This window comes from Prionailurus bengalensis, chromosome B2 (assembly GCF_016509475.1).
Source record: "Prionailurus bengalensis isolate Pbe53 chromosome B2, Fcat_Pben_1.1_paternal_pri, whole genome shotgun sequence".
Lineage (NCBI taxonomy): Eukaryota > Metazoa > Chordata > Mammalia > Carnivora > Felidae > Prionailurus > Prionailurus bengalensis.
Window position 1 is genome coordinate 53777547 of NC_057349.1, and position 12961 is coordinate 53790507.

The 12961-nt window shown below is 38.4% G+C and overlaps 1 protein-coding gene and 1 pseudogene across 12 annotated transcripts in view; one reads left to right on the forward strand and one right to left on the reverse strand.

Annotated features, from left to right (window-relative positions):
- DST (dystonin) overlaps positions 1 to 12961 on the reverse strand; it is a 496232-nt gene that overhangs the window by 432744 nt on the left and 50527 nt on the right. The gene's annotated exons all lie outside the window — the stretch shown is intronic.
- LOC122490219 overlaps positions 1 to 12961 on the forward strand; it is a 48743-nt pseudogene that overhangs the window by 1477 nt on the left and 34305 nt on the right.

The following is a 12961-nucleotide window of genomic DNA, read 5'->3' on the forward strand; positions in this document are numbered from 1 at the left end:
TTTTTAAATAAATCTTTATAAGCACTACAGTATACAGTACACAGACACCAGCCAGACTCTCTGTGTTCAAATACTGCCTCTGTCACTTCCTAGTTGTGTGATTTTCGAGAGTTACTTAGCCATTTCTTCATCTGTAAAATAGTAATGAAAACTAGAATTTATTTCATAGGGCTGTTGAGAAGAACAAATGAATTAACATATGTGCTTAGAAGAGCATCTGGCAGTCAGAGTGGCCAAAATGAACAAATCAGGAGACTATAGATGCTGGAGAGGATATGGAGAAACGGGAACCCTCTTGCACTGTTGGTGGGAATGCAAATTGGTGCAGCCGCTCTGGAAAGCAGTGTGGAGGTTCCTCAGAAAATTAAAAATAGACCCTACCCTATGACCCAGCAATAGCACTGCTAGGAATTTACCCAAGGGATACAGGAGTACTGATGCATAGGGGCACTTGTACCCCAATGTTTATAGCAGCACTCTCAACAATAGCCAAATTGGGGAAACAGCCTAAATGTCCATCCACTGATGAATGGATAAAGAAATTGTGGTTTATATACACAATGGAGTACTACGTGGCAATGAGAAAGAATGAAATATGGCCCTTTGTAGCAACGTGGATGGAACTGGAGAGTGTGATACTAAGTGAAATAAGCCATACAGAGAAAGACAGATACCATATGTTTTCACTCTTATGTGGATCCTGAGAAACTTAACAGAAACCCATGGGGGAGGGGAAGGAAAAAAAAAAAAAGGTTAGAGTGGGAGAGAGCCAAAGCATAAGAGACTCTTAAAAACTGGGAACAAACTGAGGGCTGATGGGGGGTGGGAGGGAGGGGAGGGTGGGTGATGGGTATTGAGGAGGGCACCTTTTGGGATGAGCACTTGGTGTTGTATGGAAACCAATTTGACAATAAATTTCATATATTTAAAAAAAAAGAGCGTCTGGCATATAGTGATACGTAAGTGTTGCTATGATTATTATGTATTTCACTTGCGTGAATAAAAGATATTATTGAAAACAAAAGTATGTTATTAATCAGATGTAAACAGGAAAATGAATCACACCACAGGTGTGCACTACTGACTGCCACACATGAGGCATGGCTGAGAGACCAATCACCCTTAATCATTAGGGGAGAGTTCTTTTCTCCAGAGAATTCAGAGCACTTACTCCCTAGTGAGTCAAACTATCTGGGTTTGAATATAAGCTGTGTCATTGAGTAGGTATGCAAATTACTTCTCTGTGTCTCCATTTCTTCATCTGTCAAATACATATAATAATAACTCTCTCATGGAGTTTGATGGTGCTTAAATGAGATAATCTATATTAGGTACTCACAACAGTACAAATAATACAGTAAGTCAAAAAATTACCACCATTATTATTACTATATCCTTTCCTGGACGTTGCAGCAGCAATTCACACATAATTAGGTCACAGTTATGACTACAAACTTATAAACAACATGGAGTCATCACTGAGCAATCACCCTAATGGTTTTCCTGGAATTACAGGATTGTACGTTTATTAGATTTGCTTGTCCTAAATACTCTGAAAAATACTATTTTATTAATAAAATAAAAAATATTTTAAAACAGCAGGTTTTTTACAGATGTTAACAGGACTTGATGGTGTCAGTATAAAGTCCATTTTTGTCTACTCACTTGATCTTGCCTGGATACACTTTAACCAGTAGGTGATAAACACTTGGAAGTCTCTCAGCAGTGAATGTCTGCCATTTTTAGACCACCCTAATTTATCAGCACCTTTTGGGTAACAACTTCTCAAGAGATGCAGTCTTGATACAGAATGCTCCACAGCCCACTCTAGATTTTGCCTCTTAATGACCTATACGGTTAATAGGTAGACACATGGCCAAGGCTCAACCAAGTAAAGTTTCTCTGCTTGGACAATGAATATTAAATTGAGGGATGTAAAGCCTGAAAAAAAAAATCAGTAGGAATTCATCAGTCTAGTGACTATGCCAAAGACCTTCTGAAGCTGCCTGGTTTAATCTGTTCCAATCATTCAGTCTTGCCTGTGAGTTTAATCATGTATTTGTAATAAATTCTCTTTTGGTTTACATCAGATTCTGTTGCCTGCAAACAAAAAACCCCAGTGTATACTCTTCTGTTACGCTTTTAGATGGTTAGCTCTTTCCCTTGAAGGCTGAGTATTCTGACCAACCCAGTTTAGTTGTGTAGACTGGCATAAAAAAGGAGGACACATTAATAGTAATAATTTACTAACACCACTTAGGTCATAAGCCTATTATATGCCTTTCTTAAGCAAGCAAACTGAGGCTTATCAGGGCTAAGTAATCTACATAAGGCAAAAACTTGCAATTTCTTAGAAAAGCCCAGATCATAATTCAGGTCTATCCAATTCCAACTCAACACCAGTGCCCTTAGCACTCTGCTATGAAGCACAGATTATATATAGGATAGTAATGCATTCAGAGATAGTGTTCTACATATATTCTCAGGACTAAGCACCAAGGAAGTGCTCAGAAATATATGTAGGTTGATTAAAACAAAAAAAAGGTCTGTAAACAATTTAGGTAAGTGAAGAAGAAATTGAAAAAGTTAACATTTTCAGGTGAGAATTATTGTTGGATAAGATCAAACTACCATCTAGTTTACTGATGAAGCAACTGAACAAATGGAAACTTAACACATTGAATCACTGAGCATTTAAATAGAATTGTTTTCGGGGCACCTGAGTGGCTCAGTCAGTTGGGCACCCAACTTTGGCTCAGGTCGTGATCTCATGGTTTGTGAGTTCAAGCCCCACATCGGGCTCTCTCTGATGACAGCATGGACCCTGGAGCCTGCTTCGGATTCTAGGTCTCCCTGTCTCTGCCCCTCCCGCACCTGTGCTCTCTCTCTCTCTCTCTCTCCCTCTCTCTCTCTCTCTGTCTCTCTCTCTCAAAAATAAAATAAACATTAAAAAATTTTTAAATAGAATTTCTTTTGAGGGGCAGGAGGTAAGAAGCTTGCCCCCTCCCTCGAACACAGATAAATATCAAATCATTCTTAACAGCCAAGAAATCTATTGGTGGTCTTAGAGAACAAAACTGCATATCTACAAACCAGAAGAAAGACCCATGGAAGACAGAAACTGCACAGAGTTTGTGGGAGAAAAGAGCAGCCAGAGGAGGGAGCCCTGACCATGGTGGGGACAATGACAGGGAACAAAGAGAGAAAAGGCATGGAGGTGGTGGGAAGAGCAAAACACACTCAGGGGAGGGACTGCACGAGAAAACTATTCCCCAAAACCTTTGACAAGGAAAAAGGAGAGGGTTACAATATCACCAGTTTTCTATAAACAGCGGAGTGCAGATTCCAACATTTGAGAGGTCTGTGACATTGCCAGTTTCACCCCCAGGGGAGCTGAGCAGTGCTCTGTATCCCCAGGGTCACACAGGGAGATGCGGTTGCTCTGCTTTGAGTACATTTGGTAGAGGTGATACAGCCTCTCCACCGGCAAAGGATCCTGCACCCGACATCCAACTGTCCCATTCACCAGTACAGGTACAAACACACCAGCTGAGGGCAGCAATCCCTAGTGCCAGCTGTGTGGTGCAATTTATCATAAAATCCAAACCACTGCACAGTCGTGCAGCCGTCTTCTGCAACAAGCCAACACCCAACACAATGCAGAGACCCTCCCCCAGAAGATCAGTGTGGATCCATGCCATGGGGGTCTCTAAAGTGTGGGGTTTTGACACAGAGCTGTGCCTGAGTTAAAACACAGGAGTCCTGCACCATCTGGCAGGTGGAAAGCTTGGACACAGGATGAAGGCAGGGATCTGACTGAAACCAGAAACAGAGGTGAAGTCACTGTTTTCCCAGCTGTGAGGGCTTACCTAACAGGAGTGGCCACCCATTTCCCACTCCCAAGACCAGAGAACTGGGTGAAGCCGTTTTCTCTCCTACCCCCTAGCTTGATCCACCTCAGTAAGCTAAACAGCATCACCTAGTGGAAAAGGGAGCTGCTACACCAAGCCCCACCCCCTTGCACCCTCCAAAAGAGCGATTGCACATAATAATCAGAGCAGCAGACCCCTCTCCCTGAAGACCAGCACAAACCCCTCACGCATACCAAGTGTATTGATGATAGAGTGCTGCAAAGCTTCAGTTCTAGGGGAAATAGGATCTAGCATCCTTTGGGTTTTTTGTTTGTTTCTTTTTGAGTTTTTTTGTTTTTATCTTTATTTTTGTTTGTTTTGTTTGCTTGTTTGATACAGAAAGAGCAATTTTTTTAATTTTTTAATTTTCCTTTTATTTTCTTTTATTTTCTTTCTTTATTTCTACCTCTTTTCTGTCAAGCTTCTCATAACAAGCACCCCAAAACATATCTAGGATCTAGCTTCTGATACATATTTCATTTTTTAAATTTTTTTCTTTGATTTTTAAATTTTTATTTGGTTTTATTCTATTTTTCTTATTCTTTCTCTCCAAAATAACAAGACAGAGGGATTCACCCCAAAAGAAAGAACAGGAAGAAATGACAGCCAGAAATTCAATCAGTGCAGATTTAAGTAAGCTGTCTGAACTAGAATTTAAAACAAAAATTGTAAGGATATTGACTGGGCTTGAAAAAAGCATAGAAGACACTAGAGAATCCTTTACTGCAGAGATATATTAACTAATATCTAGTCAGGCCAAAATTAAAAATTATATAACTGAGGTGCAATCCCAAATGGAGGCCGTAAAAATGAGGGTGGATGATGCAGAGGAGCAAATCAGTGATATAGAAGATAAAATTATGGAAAATAATGAAGCTGAAATGAAGAGGAAACAAAGGTTACGAAGGAACCGAAGGCAGACTTAGAGAACTCAGTGATATACTAAAACATAGTAACATTCGTATTATAGGAGTCCCAGAGGATTAAAACAGAAGAGGGGGCAGAAGGTTTATTCAAACAAATTATAGCTGAAAACTTCCCTCATCTGGGGAAGGACACACACATAAAAATCCAAGAAGCACAGAGAACCCTCATTAAATTCAACAAAAGAAGATCATCATCAAGGCATATCATAGTCAAATTCACAAAATACGCTGACAAGGAAAGAATCCTGAGAGCAGCAAGGGAAAAAAGTCCTTAACCTACAAGGAAAAGACATATCAGATTCACAGCAGATCTGTCACAGAAACATGGCAAGCCAGAAAGGAGTGGTAGGAAATATTCTATGTGCTGAATGGAAAAAATATGCAGCCAAGAATTATTTACCCAGGGAGGCTATCATTCAGAATGGAAGAAGAGATAAAGACTTTCCCAGACAAATAAAAACTAAAGGAGTTTGTGACCACTACAACAGCCCTGCAAGAAATTTTAAGGGGGACTCTTTATGAAGGGAAGAAAAAGACCAAAGCAACAAAGACTAGAAAAGACCAGAAAACAACACCAGAAACACCAATTCTACAGGTAACACAATGGCACTAAATTCGTATCCATCAATAATCACTCTGAATGTATATGGACTAAATGCTCCAATCAAAAGATATAGGGTATCAGAATGGATAAAAAAACCAAGATCCATTTATATGCTGCCCACAAGAGACTCATTTTAGCCTTAAATACACCTGAAGATTGAAAATAAGGGAATGGAGAACCATCTATCAATGCTAATGGATGTCAAAAGAAATCTGGAATAGCCATACTTATATCAGAAAAACTAGATTTTAAACCAAAGACTGTAACAAGAGATGAAAAAGGGTACCATATCATAATAAAGGGGTCTATCCAAGAAGGTCTAACAATTGTAAATATATATGCCCCCAACTTGCCCCTAAATATGTAAAACAATAAATAACAAACATAAAGAAACTCATTGATAACAATACAATAATAGTAGGGTACTTTAACACCCCACTTACAGCAATGGGCAGATCATCTAATCAGAAAATCAACAAGGAAACAATGACTTTGAATGACACACTGGACCAGATGGACTTAACAGATGTATTCAGAACATTCCATCCTAAAGCAGCCGAATACACATTCTTTTCCAGTGCACATGGAACATTCTTCAGAAGAGGTCACATACTGGGTCACAAGTCAGCCCTCAACAAGTACAAAAAGACTGAGATCATACCATGCATATTTTCAGACCACAGTGCTATGAAACTTAAAGTTAACCACAAGAAAAAATTTGGAAAGACCACAAATACTTGAAGGTTAAAGAACATCCTACTAAAGAATGAATGGGTTAACCAGGAAGTTAAAGAACAAATTTTAAAAAATACATGGAAGCAAATGAAAATGAAAAAACAGTGAAAACCCTTTGGGATGCAGCAGAGGTAGCCCTAAGAGGGAAGTATATTGCAATTCAGGCCTACCTCAAGAAGTAAAAAAGGTTCTAATTACACAACCTAACCTTATACCTAAAAGAGCTAGAAAAGAAACAGCAAAGAAAGCCTAAATCCGGCCAAAAAATAGAAATAATAAAGGCTGGAGCAGAAATAAATGATACAGAAACAAAGAAACAAAAAATCAGTAGAACAGATCAATGAAAATGAAGGGCTGGTTCAAAATGAATTTGGTTTATTCTTCTCAAACTGTTCCAAAAAATAGTAATCAAAGGAAATGGTTATGAAGCCAGCATTACCTTGATTCCAAAATCAAGACCCCACTAAAAAGGAGAATCATAGGCCAATATCCCCAATGAACATAGATACAAAAAAACTCAATAAAATGTTAGCAAATCGAATTCAACAAGACATTAGAAGAATTATTCACCATGATCAAGTGGGACTTATTCCTGGGCTGCAGGGCTGGTTCAATATTCACTAATCAATCAACATGATACACTGCATTAATAAAGAAAGGAAAAGAGCCACGTGATCTTGTCAATCAATAGATGCTGAAAAAGCATTTGACAAATTACACCATCCATTCTTAATAAAAACCTGTAACAAAGTAGGGATAAATGGAACATACCTCGACATCATAAAGGTCATATGAAAGACCCACAACAAATCGCATCCTCAATGAGGAAAACCTGAGAGCCATTCCTCTCTGGTCAGAAACAAGACAAGGATGTACACTCTCACCATTACTATTTAACATACTACTGGAAGTCTTAGCCTCAGCAATCAGACAACAAAAGAAAATAAAAGGCATCCAAATCAGCAAGGAAGAAGTCAAACCCTCAGTGTTTGCAGATGACATGAAACTCTATACAGAAAACCCAAAAGACTCCACCAAAAAATTGCTAGAACCGATACATGAATTCAACAAAGTCGCAGAATATAAAATCAACACACAGAAATCTGTTGCATTTCTATACACCAACAATGAAGCAGCAGAAAAAGAAATCAAGGAATTGATCCTGTTTGCAATTGTATCAAAAACAATAAGATACCTAGATACCTAAACCTAATGAAAGAGGTAAAAGATCTGTACTCTGAAAACTAGAGAACCCTTATGAAAGAAACTGAAGAGAACACAAGAAAATAGAAAAGCATTCCATGCTCATGGACTTGAAGAACAAACATTGTTAAAATGTCTATACTACCCAAAGCAATCTACACATTTAATGCAATCTCTATCAGAATACCACCAGCATTTTTCACAGAGCTAAACAAACAGTCATAAAATGTGTATGGAACCACAAAAGACGCTGAATAACCAAAACAATCCTGAAAAAGAAAAACAAAACTGGAGGCATCATGATCCCAGATTTCAAACTATATTACAAAGCTATAGTCATCAAGACAGTAGGGTACTGGCACAAAAAAAAAAAAAAAAAGACATAGATCAATGGAGCAGAATAGAAAACCCAGAAACGGTCCCAAAACTATACAGTCAACTAATCTTCAACAAAGCAGGAAAGAATATCCAATAGAAAAAAGCCTCTTAAACAAATGGTGTTGAAAACTGGACAGGACAGCAACATGCTGAAGAATGAACCTGGACCACTTTCTTACACCATACACAAAAATAAGTTCACAATGAATCAAAGACCTAAATGTGAGTCAGGAAAACCATCAAAATCCTAAAGGAGAACAAAGGCAGCAACCTCTTTGACCTCAGCCTGAGCAACTTCTTACTATACACATCTCCAAAGGCAAGGGAAACAAAATCAAACAACTATTAGGACTATTAGGACTTCATCAAGATAAAAAGCAAAGGAAACAACCAATGAAACTTAAAAGGCAGACTACTGACTGGAGAAGATATTTGCAAAAGACAAATCTGATACGGAGTTAGTATCCAAAATACTATAAGGAACTTATGAAACTTAACACCCAAAAAACAAATAACCCAGTTATGAAATGGGCAAAAAACATGAACACTTTTCCAAAGATGACATCCAGATGGCAAACAGACACATGAAAAGATGCTCCACCTCACTCATCATCAAGGAAATGTAAATCAAAACTCAATGAGATACCACCTTACACCTGTCAGAATAGCTAAAATTAACACCACAAGAAACAACAGGTGTTGGTAAAAAGGGGAACTCTATTGCACTGCTGGTGGAAATGCAAAGTGGTGCAGCCACTATGGAGAACAGTATGGAGGTTCCCCAAAAAACTAAAAATAGAACTACCCTAGAATCCAGCAATTGCACTATTAGGTATTTGCCCAAAGGATACAAAAATTCAGATTCAAAGGATTAATGCACCTCAATGTCTATAGCAGCATTATCAACAATAGTCAAAGTGTGGAGAGAGCCCTAATATCCATCGACTGATGAATGGATAAAGAAGATGTGGTACACATGTGGAATATTACTCAGCCATCAAAAATAATGAAATCTTGCCAGTCACAACAACGTGGATAGAGCTAAAAGGTAATATGTTAAGCGAGGTGAGTTAGACGAGAAAGACAAATACCATATGATTTCACTCATGTGGAATTTAAGAAACAAAACAGATGAGGGGCACATGAGTGGTTCAGTTGGTTGAGCGACCAACTTTGACTCAGATCATGATCTCACAGTTCGTGAGTTCAAGCCCCACTTCAGGTTCACTGCTGTCAGCACAGAGCCCACTTTGGATCCTCTGTCCCCCTCTCTCTGCCCCTCCCCTGTTTGCACTCTCTCAAAAATAAACATTAAAAACATTTATTTTCCTCAGAAGGAGAGGAAAGAGGAGAGAGGGAAACAAACCACAAAAGACTCTTAATGATAGAGAACAAACTGAGGGTTGATGTTAGGGTGTGGGTGGGGTATGGGTTAAAAATGAGTGATAGGTATTAAGGAGGGCACTAGTTGTGATGAGCACTGGGTGTTGTATGTAAGTGATGAATCACTGAATTCTACTCCTAAACCGATATTGCACTATATGTTAGCTAACTAAAATTTAAATTTAAAAAGTTTCTTAAATAAACAACAAAATAAATAAAATTGCTTTTGTGTTGTTGCTATACCTGAGAACGCCAAGGTTGAGGTTAAGTGTACATGATACAAATTGACCATATACAAATATTATGATACTCAATAAGCTGATATTTTCATAAAGTATATAGTAATTCCTCATAAAAACTCTTTGATTCTCTTCATCCAAGCTAGAAATAGTGTATAGCAGAAGTTCTTGGGTCCATGGATAAAATTCTAGGCAAATCAAGAGGACAACTTATTTACTTGGATGGGGAAAAATCATGTCTTTACTTTCACTGACTGCTACTTGAAATTTGCCATATCACTCAATTGTGAATGTAGGCTATAAACCTGATACTATTAGCAGTATTGGTGACTTTTGCCACCAAAATGAATCAAATATATTTACATATTTAATTATAGTCACTGCAGGTATTTGAAATACCATTTATAATCATCATTACTTCAAAACCACAGTAGTCAACATATCTGCCACTAAAACTTCTTATTTAATTCATCAATAAAGAAGTACATATTCTGCTCTGTCCAAACTGTTAATAATTTATAATCTTTCAATATAATTGGATTCCTTTATAATTACACACACACACACACACACACACACATAATGTTATGCATTTAAAACATTCTGAAACTGAGTCCCTGGGCTTCACTAGACTGCCAAAGAGGTTTATGGCATAAAATGGGTCTAGAATAGAGAAAATCTCAGAAATGAGTTTATGACAAATACTGTTATATGTTAGCTGCTCACCAAAACCCATGCTTACCTCTTTTTCCTGGGCACAAGCTAAGCTGGACATTTCCCAGCCTCCCTCACACTTAAGTAGAAGAACCAACAGGTAGAACTAAGTTCTAGCCAATGAAATATGAACATAAGTAATGTATGCTTTTTTAAATTTTGTTTTAACATTTATTTATTTTTGAGAGACAGAGCATGAGCAGGGGAGGGGTAGACAGAGAGGAAGATACAGAATCCAAACTAGGCTCCAGGCTCTGAGCTGTCAGCACAGAGCCTGACGTGGGGCTCAAACCCTCAAATTGCGAGATCATGACCTGAGCTGAAGTCGGACGCATAACCAACTGAGCCACCCAAGCACCCTGTATACTGTTGTTTTTTAAGTAGACTTCACACCCAGAAAGGAGCTCAATGCAGGGCTTGAACTCATGACTCTGAGATAAAGACCTCAGATGAGATCAAGAGTTGAACCCTTAACTGACTAAGCCATCCAAGCACCCCAATTTATGCCATTTCTGGAACTAGCCCATGAATACTTCCCACAGCCATTTCTCCATGCTCTTCTCTTTGGGCCGAGATGAACTTCAGAGCAGATTTGAAAGTCACATATTGAAGACAGTAGTGACTTTATCATACCTGAACACCTGCGTGGAGGAAGCCACTTTGCCAAACTGTTTGCCCACTACACCCTTAAATGAATGACAAACATATTTCTACTCTGTTTGAGCTATTAAAGTGTATATTTGCTATGGAAGCTTGCATTACCCTAATTCAGTGGTTCTTAAACTTTATCAACAATCAGAACCACCAGGAACTGATTAAAACACCAAGTGCTGGTCCCCACCCCTGGATCTTCCAATTCAGTAAATCTGGGATGGTGGCTGAGAATTTACATTTCTTTTTTTTTTTAATGTTTGTTTATTTTTTAGAGAGAATGAGAGAGAGAGAGAGTAGGGAAGGGGCAGAGAAAGAGGAAAACACAGAATTTGAAGCAGGCTCCAGGCTCTGAGCTGTCAGCACAGAGCCCGATGCAGGGCTCAAACCCACAAACCATGAGATCATGACCTGAGCCGAAGTCAGAAGTTTAGCCAACTGAGCCACCCAGGTGCCCTGAGAATTTGCATGTCTAACACATCCTCAGGTAATGCTGATGCTGCCATCCCATGACTATACTCTGAGAATCCTTGCTCTAATACCAGCTCCTGCCCCTTGCTGTATCATCAGTGAGCGATGTTGGTCATGATAACACTGTTCCTTATTGTACTATGTGCAGTAGGACCTTCAAGATTAAAGCAACTTTGTCATTTGTGGTTTTAATAATCCTACACTAAAAGAATGACCATGGCTAACATTAACAATTCAGGCAACAACACATGTTGGTGAGGATGCAGAGAAAGAGGATCTCTTTTGCATTGCTGGTGGGAATGCAAACTGGTGCAGCCACTCTGGAAAACGGTCTGGAGGTTCCTCAAAAAATTAAAAATAGAACTACCCTATGACCCAGCAATTGCACTACTAGGTATTTATCCAAGGGATACAGGTATGCTATTTCAAAGGCGCATATGCAACCAAATGTTTATAGCAGCACTATCAACAATAGCCAAAGTATGGAAAGAGCCGAAATGTCCAGCGATGGATGAATGGATAAAGAAGATGTGGTATATATATATACAATGGAGTATTACTCAGCAATCAAAAAGAATGAAATCTTGCCACTTGCAGCTATGTGGATGGAGCTAGAGGGTACTACGCTAAGCGAAATTAATCAGAGAAAGATAAATATCATATGACTTCACTCATATGAGGACTTTAAGACACAGAACATATGAACACAAGGGAAAGGAAGTAAAAATAATATAAAAACAGGGAGGGGTAAAACATAAGAGACTTAGATATGGAGAACAAACAGAGGGTTACTGGAGGGGTTGTGGGAGGGGGGATGGGCTAAATGGGTAAGGGGCACTAAGGAATCTACCTCTGACATCATTGTTGCACTATATGCTAACTAACTTGGATGTTAATTTAAAAATAATAAAAGAATATAATAAAAGAAAAGAAAAGAAAAAGAAAAAATAGTGAACACTCAAAAAAAAAAAATGGCCATGGAAGTCACTCTATCAGCTGGGTAAGAAATAATATATCTAGAGCTACATTTTTGTTTTCAGAGAATGTATTCTCTGACAAATAAGGGATAATGGGGCAAAATATTACCTTTTTAAAGTCTTATTTTCTAATAATCATCTTTGGTATAGATAGTTTCTAGAGGTATGGTGATAGCAAGAAGTCAGTTTCTAATCTTTAAAAAGTCTAAGGAATTGAACCCTTATTTTAGATAAGGTTTCCCAGATTAGCACTGTAGTGTTTCTTTTATACTGACTATATTCTATCAACTGGTTATTAGTTCCTGCTAATCAGAAGCTCTGATTGGGGACAGAGAACCTTGATAATTTTTCTAATTGCAAGTGAATTCTAACTTAAATGCAGTTTTGTAAACAGAAATCTTTTAAAATATCTTACAGATGTCAATCATTCCCTTCTTGGACCCATGTCCCACCCACATGCTGCCTGGGAAAGCATGTTTTGTACCATGGCATCCCACCCCTCTCGGTCATGGTTGCTGGGTCTTGATACTTGAGCTGTGTACCTCTCTTTAGAGTTTGAGAGAGAAATACCAAGAGCCTGGACCACTTAGCACAGAAGTTAAAACTGAAAAAAAAAATCATTTGTAGACAAGTGATGAAACTCTAATATGTACACGTATAGCCTAGGATTCTTACTTTTTTATTTATTTTTCTTTTTTTTAGTTTAGAGAGAGAGGGGGGGCAAGGGGCAGAGGAAGAGAGAAAGAGAATCTTAAGTAGGCTCCATGCT